This window comes from Elephas maximus, chromosome 20 (genome assembly GCF_024166365.1).
Source record: "Elephas maximus indicus isolate mEleMax1 chromosome 20, mEleMax1 primary haplotype, whole genome shotgun sequence".
NCBI classification, from domain to species: domain Eukaryota; kingdom Metazoa; phylum Chordata; class Mammalia; order Proboscidea; family Elephantidae; genus Elephas; species Elephas maximus.
Genome location: NC_064838.1, coordinates 8167023 through 8182267, shown reverse-complemented (window position 1 = coordinate 8182267; position 15245 = coordinate 8167023). Strand labels below are relative to the sequence as shown.

At 39.1% G+C, this 15245-nt stretch overlaps 1 pseudogene; it reads left to right on the top strand.

Moving 5' to 3' along the window:
* The first annotated feature begins 7166 nt into the window (after nucleotides 1–7166).
* Nucleotides 7167–7735, top strand: LOC126064119 (60S ribosomal protein L9-like; annotated as a pseudogene).
* Nucleotides 7736–15245: the final 7510 nt, after the last annotated feature.

The window sequence follows — 15245 nt, the reverse complement described above, 5'->3', positions numbered from 1 at the left end:
CTTCCTATCCATGAGCAAGGTATGTTTTTCCACTTAAGTATGTCCTTTTGAATTTCTCGTAGTAGAGCTTTGTAGTTTTCTTTGTATAGGTCTTTTACATCCTTGGTAAGATTTATTCTAAGTATTTTATCTTCTTGGGGGCTACTGTGAATGGTATTGATTTGGTTATTTCCTCTTCGGTGTTCTTTTTGTTGATGTAGAGGAATCCAAATGATTTTTGTATGTTTATTTTATAGCCTGAGACTCTGCCAAACTCTTCTATTAGTTTCAGTAGTTTTCTGGAGGATTCCTTAGGGTTTTCTGTGTATAAGATCATGTCATCTGCAAATAGTGATAATTTTACTTCCTCCTTGCCAATCCGGATACATTTTATTTCTTTGTCTAGCCTAATTGCCCTGGCTAGGACTTCAAGTATGATGTTGAATAAGAGGGGTGATAAAGGGCATCCTTGTCTGGTTCCCGTTCTCAAGGGAAATGCTTTCAGGTTCTCTCCATTTAGAGTGATATTGGCTGTTGGCTTTGCATAGATGCCCTTTATTATGTTGAGGAATTTTCCTTCAATTCCTATTTTGGTAAGAGTTTTTATCATGAATGGGTGTTGGACTTTGTCAAATGCCTTTTCTGCATCAATTGATAAGATCATGTGGTTTTTCTCTCTTGTTTTATTTATGTGATGAATTACATTAATGGTTTTTCTGATATTAATCCAGCCTTGCATACCTGGTATAAATCCCACATGATCAGGGTGAATTATTTTTTTGATATGTTGTTGGATTCTATTGGCTAGAATTTTGTTGAGGATTTTTGCATCAATGTTCAGGAGGGATATAGGTCTGTAATTTTCTTTTTTTGTAATGTCTTTACCTGGTTTTGGTATCAGGGAGATGGTGGCTTCATAGAATGAGTTGGGTAGTATTCCGTCATTTTCTATGCTTTGGAATACCTTCAGTAGTAGTGGTGTTAACTCTTCTCTGAAAGTTTGGTAGAACTCTGCAGTGAAGCCGTCCAGGCCAGGGCTTTTTTTTGTTGGGAGTTTTTTGATTACCGTTTCGATCTCTTTTTTTGTTATGGGTCTATTTAGTTGTTCTACTTCTGAATGTGTTAGTTTAGGTAGGTAGTGTTTTTCCAGGAATTCATCCATTTCTTCTAGGTTTGCAAATTTGTTAGAGTACAATTTTTCGTAATAATCTGAAATGATTCTTTTAATTTCAGTTGGTTCTGTTGTGATGTGGTGCTTCTCGTTTCTTATTCGGGTTATTTATTTCCTTTCCTGTATTTCTCTAGTCAGTCTAGCCAATGGTTTATCAATTTTGTTAATTTTTTCAAAGAACCAGCTTTTGGCTTTGTTAATTCTTTCAATTGTTTTTCTGTTCTTTAATTCATTTAGTTCAGCTCTAATTTTTATTATTTGTTTTCTTCTGGTGCCTGATGGGTTCTTTTGTTGCTCACTTTCTATTTGTTCAAGTTGTAGGGACAGTTCTCTGATTTGGGCTCTTTCTTCTTTTTTTATGTGTGCATTTATCGATATAAATTGGCCTCTGAGCACTGCTTTTGCTGTGTCCCAGAGGTTTTGATAGGAAGTATTTTCATTCTCGTTGAATTCTATGTATTTCCTTATTCCCTCCTTGATGTCTTCTATAACCCAGTCTTTTTTCAGGAGGGTATTGTTCATTTTCCAAGTATTTGATTTCTTTTCCCTAGTTTTTCTGTTATTGATTTCTAGTTTTATTGCCTTGTGGTCTGAGAAGATGCTTTGTAATATTTCGATGTTTTGGACGCTGCAAAGGTTTGTTTTATGACCTAATATGTGGTCTATTCTAGAGAATGTTCCATGTGCACTAGAAAAAAAAGTATACTTTGCAGCAGTTGGGTGGAGAGTTCTGTATAAGTCAATGAGGTCAAGTTGGTTCATTGTTGTAAGTAGGTCTTCCGTGTCTCTATTGAGCTTCTTACTGGATGTCCTGTCCTTCTCCGAAAGTGGTGTGTTGAAGTCTCCTACTATAATTGTGGAGGTGTCTATCTCACTTTTCAATTCTGTTAAAATTTGTTTTATGTATCTTGCAGCCCTGTCATTGGGTGCATAAATATTTAATATGGTTATGTCTTCCTGATCAATTGTCCCTTTTATCATTATATAGTGTCCTTCTTTATCCTTTGTGGTGGATTTAAGTCTAAAGTCTATTTTGTCAGAAATTAATATTGCTACTCCTCTTCTTTTTTGCTTATTGTTTGCTTGATATATTTTTTTCCATCCTTTGAGTTTTAGTTTGTTTGTGTCTCTAAGTCTAAGGTGTGTCTCTTGTAGGCAGCATATAGATGGATCGTGTTTCTTTATCCAGTTTGAGACTCTCTGTCTCTTTATTGGTGCATTTAGTCCATTTACATTCAGCGTAATTATAGATAAATAAGTTTTTAGTGCTGTCATTTTCATGCCTTTTCATGTGTGTTGTTGACAGTTTCATTTTTCCACATACTTTTTTGTGCTGAGACGTTTTTCTTAGTAAATTGTGAGATCCTCATTTTCGTAGTGTTTGACTTTATGTTTGTTGAGTCATTACGTTTTTCTTGGCTTTTATCTTGAGTTATAGAGTTAGTATACCTTTTTGTGGTTACCTTATTATTTATCCCTATTTTTCTAATTAAAACCTAACTTGTATTGTCCTATATCACCTTGTATCACTCTCCATATGGCAGTTCAATGCCTCCTGTATTTAGTCCCTCTTTTTGATTGTTGTGATCTTTTACCTATTGACTTCCATGATTCCCTGTTATGTGTATTTTTTTTTTAATTATTCTTAATTTGTTTTTGTGATTTCCCTGTTTGAGTTGATAGCAGGACGTTCTGTTTTGTGACCTTGTGTTGTGCTGATATCTGATATTATTGGTTCTCTGACCAAACAATATCCTTTAGTATTTCTTGTAGCTTTGGTTTGGTTTTTGCAAATTCTCTAAACTTGTGTTTGTCTGTAAATATCTTAATTTCGCCTTCATATTTCAGAGAGAGTTTTGCTGGATATATGATCCTTGGTTGGCAGTTTTTCTCCTTCAGTGCTCTGTATATGTCGTCCCATTCCCTTCTTGCCTGCATGGTTTCTGCTGAGTAGTCTGAACTTATTCTTATTGATTCTCCCTTGAAGGAAACCTTTCTTTTCTCCCTGGCTGCTTTTAAAATTTTCTCTTTATCTTTGGTTTTGGTGAGTTTGATGATAATATGTCTTGGTGTTTTTCTTTTTGGATCAATCTTAAATGGGGTTCGATGAGCATCTTGGATAGATATCCTTTTGTCTTTCATGATGTCAGGGAAGTTTTGTGTCAGGAGTTCTTCAACTATTTTCTCTGTGTTTTCTGTCCCCCCTCCCTGTTCTGGGACTCCAATCACCCGCAAGTTATCCTTCTTGATAGAGTCCTACATGATTCTTAGGGTTTCTTCATTTTTTTAAATTCTTTTATCTGATTTTTTTTTCAGCTATGTTGGTGTTGATTCCCTGGTCCTCCAGATGTCCCAGTCTGCATTCTAATTGCTTGAGTCTGCTCCTCTGACTTCCTATTGTGTTGTCTAATTCTGTAATTTTATTGTTAATCTTTTGGATTTCTACATGCTGTCTCTCTATGGATTCTTGCAACTTATTAATTTTTCCACTATGTTCTTGAATAATCTTTTTGAGGTCTTCAACAGTTTTATCAGTGTGTTCCTTGGCTTTTTCTGCAGTTTGCCTTATTTCGTTTCTGATGTCTTGAAGCGTTCTGTAAATTAGTTTTTCATATTCTGTATCTGATAATTCCAGGATTGTATCTTCATTTGGGAAAGATTTTGATTCTTTTGTTTGGGGGGTTGGAGAAGCTGTCATGGTCTGCTTCTTTATGTGGTTTGATATGGACTGCTGTCTTTGAGCCATCACTGGGAAACTAGTTTTTCCAGAAAATCCGCTAAAAAAATGCAGTCAGATCCCTATCAGAATTGCCTTTGGATTATAACTGCCACCTTGTTCCCTGTAACGATGAAAGTCTGAGGTTTGGATAGTATATGCTTGGCTGTAGCTGGTTCTGTGTTTTTAGTCCAATTAGGGGTGGATTTTTGGTCCCTGGGTTTTTTTTTTTATTATTATTATTGTTGTTGTTGTTCCTTCTCTCAGGCCAAAAGAGTGGATTAGGAAAAGACCAAAAGAAAAAAAAAAAGGAAAAAAAGGGGGGGGGAAGCAAAGCCGCCGTGGAGCCAAAGGAGCTGTTCTCCCTCTGGCTCAGGCAATTCAGATGTTAATGAAGCCACCTGGGGAGGGTGGGGGAGGGATCAGAGAGATAGGAGAGTAGCACCTCAGAATATAGCCAGAGTTGCTTGTCTTGCTTGGAATGACTATTATATCTGAGATTCCCATGAGGCGTGTCGCCTATGTGTGCTGGCTGTGTGGAGATTGCCCCCGGGGGGTCTGGCCCACTGAAGTCACGGTCAGATCCTCCTCTGCCAGCCCCACGCCCAACGTCAAGGTTCCCCTGCTGGGACGGTGCACTCTCGACTCCAAAATCAGTTGCTGCCTCCCGGGGACTTCTCGTCCCACCAGCCACATCGCCGTGCCACTTCTGCGAACCGGCTGGGCCCCCTCCCGGGGTTAGTTCAGGTGAGTGGAGCAGCTCCCCGTGCTTGTGCCATGACTGCGTGTCCCGGCTGAGACGCTGCTCTCCCCACTCCAAGATCAGTCACTGCCTCCCGGGGACCTCTCCCGCTGGCTGCGTCGCCACACCACCTGCGCGAACCGGCTGGGCCCCCTCCCGGAGTGAGTTCGGGGGCTAGGGTTGGGCCTCTTTTTTGTGCCGTCTGCTCCCCTGGGCTCTGCCCTAAATTGGGCGTGAAAGGTTACCTGACTGGTACGCTGGCTCCAGGCTCTGAAAACAATCGCTGCTTCCCCGTATTTGTTCGTTCTCCGTCTCTAAATCTGTATTTGTTGTTCAGGGTTCGTAGATTGTTATGTATGTGATCGATTTACTTGTTTTTCCAAGTCTTTGTTGCAAGAGGGATCCGAGGTAGCTTCTACCTAGTCCGCCATCTTGGCCCCCGCATCTAAGTTTTAAAGAAAAGTGTAGATAACAATTTCCAGAATGGGTTAAGGAAGCTGTTGCAAATGCAGGAAGCATCATGTCTGCAGAAGTAAGGAAAGGGAAGGTATGCAGAGCAGTCAGAAAGAATACATTAGTTGACACATTAGGGGGACAGAAGGATGGTAGATGAAGGGAAAAAAAAAAAAAGAGTAGAGGATAAAAATATTCCTGATATCACTTTGCCAAATACAACCAACATGATTTTAACATGTCACTAAAATTAAAAATCCTAGAGAATGGACTTTATGACATGAATGTTATATACAATTTAAAAATAATAATTTGGTGGACTGAATTGACTATACACAATTCAAAAGCACCCATATCTTTTCAGCACTCTGCAGTATAACCAGACTAATACAACTCAACAGTCTGAAATTGATCAAAATGCATAGATAATTACTGATGATTGGAATGTGAAAGTTGGAAACAAAGAAGGATTGGAAGTTGGAAAATATAAACTTGGTGACAGAAACAACACCAGAGGTCTCATGATAGAACTTTGCAAGACCAACAACTTATTCATTGCAAATACTTTATTTCAACAGCATAGATGGTGACTATATAAGTGGACTTCACCAAATAGAAAACAAAGGAATCAAATTTACTACACTTGTGGAAAGCATGATGGAAAAGCCTGATATCATCAGCTTGAAAAAGGCCAGAGGCCGACTGCGGAACAGACCATCAATTGCTCCTATGCAACTTTAAGTTGAAGGTGAAGAAAATTTTAAAAAATCCATAGAACCAAAATATGACCTTGAGTATATTTCACCTGAATTCATAGGCTATCTCAAAAATAGATGTGATGCATTGGATACTAATGACCAAAGACCAAATGAGTTGTGGGATGACATCAAGGACATCATAATTGAAGAAAGAAAAGAGTCATAAAAAAGGAAAGAAAGAAAACACTAAACAGATGTCATAAGAGATTCTGAAATTTGGTCTTGAATATAGAGTACATAAAGTGAGTAGAAGAAATGATGACATAAAAGACCTGAACAGAAAAATTGCAAAGGGCAAGTCAAGAAGACAAAGTAAAGTGTTATAATGAAATGTGCAAAGACCTGGAGTTAGACAACCAAAAGTGAAGGACACACTCGGCATCTCTCAAGCTGAAACAACTAAAGAAAAAGTTTAAGCCTCAAATTGTAATTTCGAAAGGTTCTATGGACAAAATATTAACCGCTCCAGGAAGCATCAAAAGAAGACAGAAGGAATACAAAGATTCACTGTACCAAAAAAACTGGTCAATGTTCGACCACTTCAGGAAGTAGTATATGCTGAAGAACAAATGGTATTCAAGAAGTCCAAGCTGCACTGAAGGTATTGGCAAAAAATGAGGCTCCTAGAATTGACAGAATACCAATTAAGATGTTTTAACAAACAGATACAATGTTGGAGGAGCTTACTCGTCTATGAGAAGAAATTTGGAAGACAGCTACATGGCTGCTGCCTATTACATAGAAAGGTGATCCCACGTGGAAATTATTAATATAACACGCAAGTAAAATTTGCTGAAGATAATTAAAAAATTGTTGCAGCAGTACATTGACAGGCAACTGCCAGAAATTCAAGCCGAATTCAGAAGAGGATGTGGAATGGGGTATATTATTACTGACATCAGATGGATTTTGGCTGAAAGCAGAGAATACCAGAAAGATGTTTATCTGTGTTATATTGACTATGCAAAAGCATTTGACTGTGGATCATAACAAATTATGGTTAACATTACAAAGAATGGGAATTTCAGAAAGCTCAATTGTGTCCATGTGGAACCTATACATAGACCAAGATGCAGTCATTTGAACAGAAAAGGGATAACTCATGTTTTAAAATCAGGAAAGGTGTATTCAATTTGTACTTATTCAATTTGTATTTTGAGAAAATACTACCAGCAGCTGAACTATAAGAAGAAGAACTAGGCATCAGGATTGGAGGAAGACTCATTAACGACCTGCCATATGCAGATGACACAACCTTGCTTGCTAAAAGTGAAGAGGACTTGAAGCACTTACTGATGAATATCAAAGACTACAGTCTTCAGTCTCTTTGCTGCATCTAGTCCAAGAATGAAGACCATTCTCAGCAACCAGGCTCTTGACATTCCAGAAAATGTCAACATCACTCTGAAGGGACGCACAGTTACTGTGAAATGCCCCAGAAAGAACCTTGCAGAGGGACTTCAATCACAGAACTCAGACTCCTTGGAAAGAAAAAGAAGAGGGTTCACATTGACAAATGGTGGGGAAATGGAAAGGAACTGGTTACAGTTCACACTATCAGCAGTCATGTACAGAACACGATCAAGGATATTACACTGGGCTTCTATTACAAGATGAGGTCTGTGTATGCTCACTTTCCCATCAACATTATTCAGGAGAGTGGGTCGCTTGTTGAAATCCGAAACTTTCCGGGTGAAAAATACATCCGTAGTGTTCGGATGAAGCCAGGTGTTGCTTGTTCAGTATCTCACGCCCAGAAGGATGAGTTAATTCTCGAAGGAAATGACATTGAACTTGTATCAAATTCAGCTGCTTTAATTCACCAAGCCACGACAGTTAAAAACAAGGATATCCAAAAATTTTTGGATGGTATCTATGTTTCTGAAAAAAGAACTGTTCAACAGGCTGATGAGTAAGATCTAAGAGTTGTCCAGCTACAGAAACAAGGCCAGATGATTCCTAAGACTTACAGGTGATATTTTTAAGATGCAATAAAATTCATTTATTCAAAAAAAAAAAAAAAAAAAGACTACAGCCTTCAGTACAGATTAAGCCTCAACATGAAGAAAACAAAAATCTTTACAACAGGACCAATAACAACATCATGATAAATGGAGAAAATATTGAAGTCGTAAAAGATTTCATTTTACTTGGATGCACAATCAATGCCCATGGAAGCAGCAAACAAGAAATCAAGCCACATATTTCACTGGGCAAATCTGCTGCAAAAGACCTCTTTAAAGTGTTGGAAAGTAAAGAAGTTACCCTGTGGACTAAGGTGCTCTGACCCAAGCCATGGTATTTTCAGTCATCTCATATGCATGCAAAAGCTGGACAATGAATGAGGAAGACTGAAGAATTGATGCCTTTAAATTATGGTTCTGGCAAAGAATATTGAATATACCATGGAGTGCCAGAAGAATGAACAAATCTGTCTTGGAAGAAGTATAGCCAGAATGCTCATTAAAAGCAAGGATGGCAAAACTTTGCCTCAGGTATTTTGGTAACATTATCAGGAGGGACCAGTCCTTGGGGAAGGGCATCATGCTTGGTAAGGTAGAGGGTGAGCAAAAAGAGGAAGACCCTCAACCAGATCGACTGACACAGTGGCTGCAAAAATGACTCAAATATAGCAAGGATTGTGAGGAAGGTGCAGGATCTGGCAGTGTTTCATTCTGTTGTACATAGAGTCCCCATGAGTTGAAATTGACTGGACGGCACCTAACAACAAATATAACTACATTATAGCACGATTTGTGGTTTTATGGTCTAGGAAAAAGGAGTAAGGAGATGCACTTAATCACAATTGCATAGTTTAATTAAGGCAGGGAAATGGAATAAATCATCATTTTCCAAAATATTCTAACATTTACAAAATATTCTCTGTAAATGTCAAAACAGTTCACATGACCTCACATAAGAGAATTAGTGTTATATACTGATTAAGGATATACTTACTGAAATAAAATAGATGTTTTTATTAATAGACTACCAATAATTCCTTTAGTAATGTTTTGTTTAGCAGCATCTAAGTACATTTGGAAAATACTTATGATTAAGTGAGTAAACCATTTTATCTACTCAGACTCCAGAGTCTGTGTAATGCATATACTGCAAGGAATCTACAAGGAATCTGCAGATCTATATCTCTGTGTGCCCCTGGGATTTACAACTTGCAGGTTTGTAATTACTGGTCCAAAAAAGCTGCAAATTGGAATTATTTTATATTGTGTGGAATGATTCTTTTCATAATGTGAGGAATCTAGCTATAATACTAAGTTTACAATAATCACCTGAAGTAATTTCTACTCCTGCCTGTACCATGACTGAGAGGTGAACTGATTTCACTCCTTCTCATATAAAACAAAAGCATTGGACTACATCACTTCTGAGGTTCCTTTTAGTTTTAATTATCGCATGATTTTATTCTATGATAAAACTAAACCAAGGCTATGGTTGTTAGCTTATTCCTCCTAATGTGTCTTAGTTTAGGTTCTCCCTAGAAGTAAATCCTAAGACACGGGTTATCAAGTACAAGTCGTTCAGTTAGCAGGTGATACCAGAAAGACCACTAGGGGAGTGGGGAGGTGATATGTGTTAGTGCCAGTCCTCTAAAGGTCAGCAAAAAAGAGGAAGAACCTCAATGAGATGGATTGACACAGTGGCAACAACAATGGGCTCAAGTGTAGCAACAATTACGAGGATGCTACAGGTTTGGGCAGTGTTTTGTTCTGTTGTACATAGGGTCTGTATGAGTCAGAACCAACTTGACAGCACCAACACCAAACCAGTTGCTGTCGAGTAGATTACAACCCATAGTGACCCTGTAGAACAGAGTAAAACTGTCGCATAGTATTTCCAAGGAGCAGCTGGTGGATTTGAACTGCCAACTTTTGGTTAGCAGCCGAGTTCTTAACCACTGTGCTACCAACACCAGTCCTCCAATTACCAGGCTCCACATTGGGATTAAACATGAAAGGACCTTATTAGGGAAAACATCTGTGAGGGAAAATAGAGAGGGGGCCTTGGAAGATGGACAGAATCATCAGACACAATGCTAGTCCAATCCCTAGTGAACGATCGAAAGAGAGAAGTTCAGGAGGAAGGGTTCTAGGGTCTAAGCAGGTCTGTCATCTCATCTTCAGCCAAAGTTTGCAGTTCAGGGAGTCCACGTCCCCAAAAATGAGCCTGCATCAGGATCCCAGCTACACTCCATTATTGGATGGGAAGAGGAGGAATGGTATACTCTGCCTAAATGCTTTGATGGATTCCAAGACACAGCCACTGGGGTCCTTGGTCGGATTTCTTTCCTGTAGGCGGAAGTCACCACGGATTTCTCATGGATGTCTCATGAAATACTGGAAAGAGGAAGCAAGCAGAAGGTACATCACTGATCAAACTACAAGTTTACTGGGAGCTCTGAAATGCAGAATAGGATGTGCACCTAAGAGTTACCTTACTCTAGGACTGGGGGCCGGGGGACTTATCAGCCAGGTTCCATTGATCATTTATTTAGAGTTGCTAACAGGGGTATGAATTCCCTAGCCCTTCCAGATTGGTACACACCCAGACAGAATACAGAGCAAGCCCCCAAGTAGCAGGCAAAGGCTTGAAATTGGAAGTCAGCCTCGTAGGCACAGGAATAACCAATGCAATGGGCAGGGCACAGTTTGCCTAATGGACTATAACAATGGACCCACCCCTAAAACCCTTCCTCCAGCTTCAAGGCCATTTAAAATGACCCTCACAAGTTGGAGGATGAACAGGATTTGATATATGTGGATGCTTTAACAAAACACACATGTACACAAAAGCTGTTGACTACAAATACCACTAGCTGCTGACTTGTTCGACAAGATACAGAAACCCAGAACATCCTTCCTTCTTGCAGCCAAGGAGCATCATTGATTCCTAGCACTACCTACCACAAAACTCCAATAGTCTTTTTTTTTCTATCTTTGTGAGATGCATTAAGAAGACTCTGTCCCTTGAGAAGATCTAGTAAACCAGCAGAAAGGAAACAAGGACATTTGAGTTAAAAAAAAAAAAAAAAAAAGAGCTAACATTGCAATGGGAGTCCCCAGATAGTGAAAACAATTAGCATGCTAGGCTGCTAATCAAAAGATGGAGAGTTCGAGTCCACCCAGAGACACCTCAGAAAACAGGCTTGATCTACCTCCAAAAAATCGGCCATTGAAAACCCTATGGAGACCAGTTCTACTCTGACACGCGGAGTCACCAGGAGTTGAAGTTGAGTCTAGGGCAACTGGCATGGTGCGGTCATTGAGCACTGCACTAAGCCCTAGGTCACCAAGGAAGCCGGCGTGCAACACGCTCGAGAGACGGTTGGGGCAGGTAATGAGTAGGATGACACAAGGTCTCCCACTGAACAATAGGCCCTGAAAAGCAGGACATTTAGAACGTACATCTAACTGATGGGAATTGTTTGCCAAAGGCAGTCTTGAACTACTTCACAGTTAGCCTGCTCTTTAATAATCGCGGAAAGTACCAACGAAATCAAAACGACAGATTTAGCTGAATTTTCTGACAAGGAGTCCATGATGTGCCTTCAAGTGTATGAACATTAGTCCTAGGTACTAGGAACATCAAGCTCTCATACTGTGTGTTTGGAGTTACTGGCAAGTTTTTTCATGACATTATTGAATTTAAGAATTGTCCTAGATGTCAGAGTGACAAATACATGTTTGGTACGAAGGTTCTGCATAAACATCAGCCCCATATAGTGCCCAATGACAGCTCAGTAGGTATTTATAAGTATTAATGAATGCTAAATTCTACCATGTGTCTGTCAGTTTGTTATACTGTGGTGGCTTACATGTTGCTACGATGCTGGAAGCTATGTTACCAGTATTTCAAATACCAGCAAGGTCACCCATGGTGAACAGGTTTCAGCACAGCTTCCATACTAAGACAAACAAGGAGGGAGGACCTGGTGGTCTACTTCTGAAAAAAAAAAAAAATTGACCAGCTAAAACCTTACGAATAACAGCAGAACACTGTCTTGATATAGTGCTGGAAGATGAGCCCCTGAGGTTGGAAAAAAAAGCACTCATAAATAACTGGGGAAGAGATTCCTTCACGATGTTGTTTTTGTTAGGTTCCATCGAGCTGGTTCCAACTCATAGCGACCCTATGTACCATAGAATGAAACACTGCCCAGTTCTGCAACATCCTCACAATCATTGTTATACTTGAGCCCATTGTCTCAGCCACTGTGTCAGTCCATCTCTTTGAGGGCCTTCCTCTTTTCTGCCAACCCTGTACTTTACCAAGCATGATGTCCTTCTCCAGGGACTCATCCCTCCTGACGTGTCCAAAGTACGTAAGACATTCTTACCATCCTTGCTTCTAAGGAGCATTCTGGTTGTACTTCTTCCAAGACAGGTTTGTTTGTTCTTTTGGCAGTCCATGGTATATTCAATATTCTTTGCCAGCACCACAATTCAAAGACATCAATTCTTCTTTGGTCTTCCTTATTCATTGTCCAGCTTTCACATGCATATGATGTGATTGAAAATACCATGGCTTGGGTCAAGTTCACCTTAGCCTTCAAGGTGACATCTTTGCTTTTCAACACTTTAAAGAGGTCCTTTACAGTACATTTGCTCAATGCAATGCATCTTTTGATTTCTTGACTGCTGATTTTGTGTGTTGACTGTGGATCCAAGTGAAACGAAATCCTTGACAACTTCTACCTTTTCTCTGTTTATCATGATGTGACTTATTTGTCCAGTTGTGAGGATTTTCCTTTTCTTTATGTTGAGGTATAATCCATACTGAAGGCTGTGGTTTTTGATCTTCATCAGTAAGTGCTTCAAGTCCTCTTCACTTTCAGCAAGCAAGGTTGTGTCATCTGCATGATGCAGATGGTTAATGAGTCTGCCTCCAATCCTGATGCCCCATTCTTCTTCATATAGTCCAGCTTCTCAGATTATTTGCTCAGCACACACTCCTATCCTTAGTGTGGTAAAAACTGAACAAAATGATAATCAATGAATTTTCTTGAACCCATAAGAGAACTAAGTCACAGGAAAAAATGTCACCCTCAAATATTGAAAGCCAGGTAAATCTATAGAGTTACGGTCAAGATATGCTAGTCTGGAGCAGAAACCACTAGAGCCATAAGTGGCAGGGATACTTAAATGGTAATTTTGATTAATTGCTAGAGGCTGAGTGTGGATTACCATGAGATTGAGAAACTTCCGGGGATGCCAGGCTTTCTTGACAGGCCCCATGTTTTGTGACTTATATCTTTAGAAACCCCACCAGATTCTCATGGTGAAGAGCAAGGAAAGATTCCTTCATAGACCCATCTGAGGAAGGAAAGAGTAATCATTGTAAAATCTACCCAGAGTTTTCTCTATAATAAAGGCCTACTCTCCAGGGAAAAGACAATCAGAGCTTCAATTTACCTGGAATAATGTTTATGATTGCCAGAGCTTTAACATATTCCTGCCCCCTTGACCTTTCCTGTCTCATATGGAGGGGGAGTTAATAAACACTTGTGAAGGTCACAATTAAGGGGCTTAGACTCACTGGAAGATTTAAAGTTAATCATATTATAAAACACACTCCCACCACCACACCTTACCACCACGCCAACAGAGCTCCAATGTAATAACTTAAAATGGTGCAAAACACAATCTTTGGGGAGGAGAACTTAGAGAACCCCAAAGTCAACAGGAGAGACATAGACAAAAGGGATTTGAAGCCACTACCATGTACAGCAAGGAGCCCTGGTGGTGCAGTGGTTAGCACTTGGCTGTTAAGCAAAAGGTTCGTGGCTCAAACTCATCAGCTGCTTCACAGGACAAAGATGTGACAGTTTGCTTCCATAGAGATTACAGCCCTGGAAACCCTATGGGGAAGTTCTCTGGCCTATAAGGTCACTGTAAGTCCAAACTGACTCAACAGAAATGTGTTAACAGCCATGTAGAGTAACAGCAAACATTAAACACTACCCAATTTCAGCCAGATTAACATAAAACTTGCAATAATGGTCTATTTATCTCAGTTTCCATTACTCGGAGTATCATGTCCACATTTCAACAAAAACAAAAGAATTGCAAGCCATGACAAAAGGCAAGAAAACACAGTGAAGAGAAAAAGCAAGTATCACAACTAAAAAACTCAGGTATGACACAGACTTTGGAATTATACACAGAAAATTTAAAATAACTACATTTAACCTGTTATGGGTTCTAATGGAAGAACAAGACAACATGCAAGAAGAATTGCATAATACAAGCAGAGAGGTAGAAAATCTAAGAAAGAATCAACTGGAAACGGTGAAAATTCTGCAACAGAAATGAAGAACGTCTTTGATGGGCTCATCAATAGACCAGACATGACTGAGATAACAATCAGTGAGCTCAAAGATAGTTCAATAGAAACAATTTCAAATGATGTAATATATACATACTTAGAATACCAGAAAGGGAAGAAAGAGAAAGAAGAAAAAATCAAAATAAATATTTGAAATAACATGGCAGATAACTTTTGAAATTAATGGCAGACACCAAACCACAAGTTCAGGAAGTACAGAGAACAGAGAGCAGAAAAAATACCAAAAAGGCACAATGTATTCAAACTCTGAAACATCAGAGAAAAAAACAGAAAATCTTGAAAGAAGTGAAAGAAAAAGTTAACCTCACCTACAGAGAAACAAGGATAAAGATTATAGCACACTTTTCAACAGAAATCATTTAAGCAAGATGACAGTAAACAAAAGTATTTTAAGTGTTGAAGGAAAATAAATAAAGTACGAACCCAGAGTTCTATACCCAGCAGTATTATCCTTCAACAGTGAAGGAAAAATAAAAACTTTCTCAGACAGAGAAGGACAGATGGAAACAATCACCAGCAAATCCAACCTGCAGGAAATGTTAAAAGAAGTTCTTCAGAAGAAAGAAAATTATATAGAAACTCAGATCTATATAATGAAAGGAAGAGCATCACCCAAAAAACCAAACCAAACCCAGTGCCGTCTAGTAGATTCCGACTCATAGCGACCCTATAGGACAGAGTAGAACTGCCCCATAGAGTTTCCAAGGAGCGCCTGGTGGATTCAAACTGCTGACCCTTTGGTTAGCAGCCATAGCACTTAACCACTACGCCACCAGGGTTTCCTGGAAGAGCACCAAAGAGGGAATAAAGGTAAAATAAAATTATTTTTCTTATTCTTAACAGGTCCAAAAGATAACTGTTAAATAAGACTTACAATGTATTAGGTGATTATAACATATGGATAAGTTCAATGAATAATAAAAATGTTACAAGGGATAAGAGACAGAAATTGGGAATACCATATTATAAAAAAAAATGTTATAAGGTACTAGCAATGCATGTAAATCAGTACACCCACTGCTCACCTACAGACATGGTTAGGTTCCAAAGACCAGATTG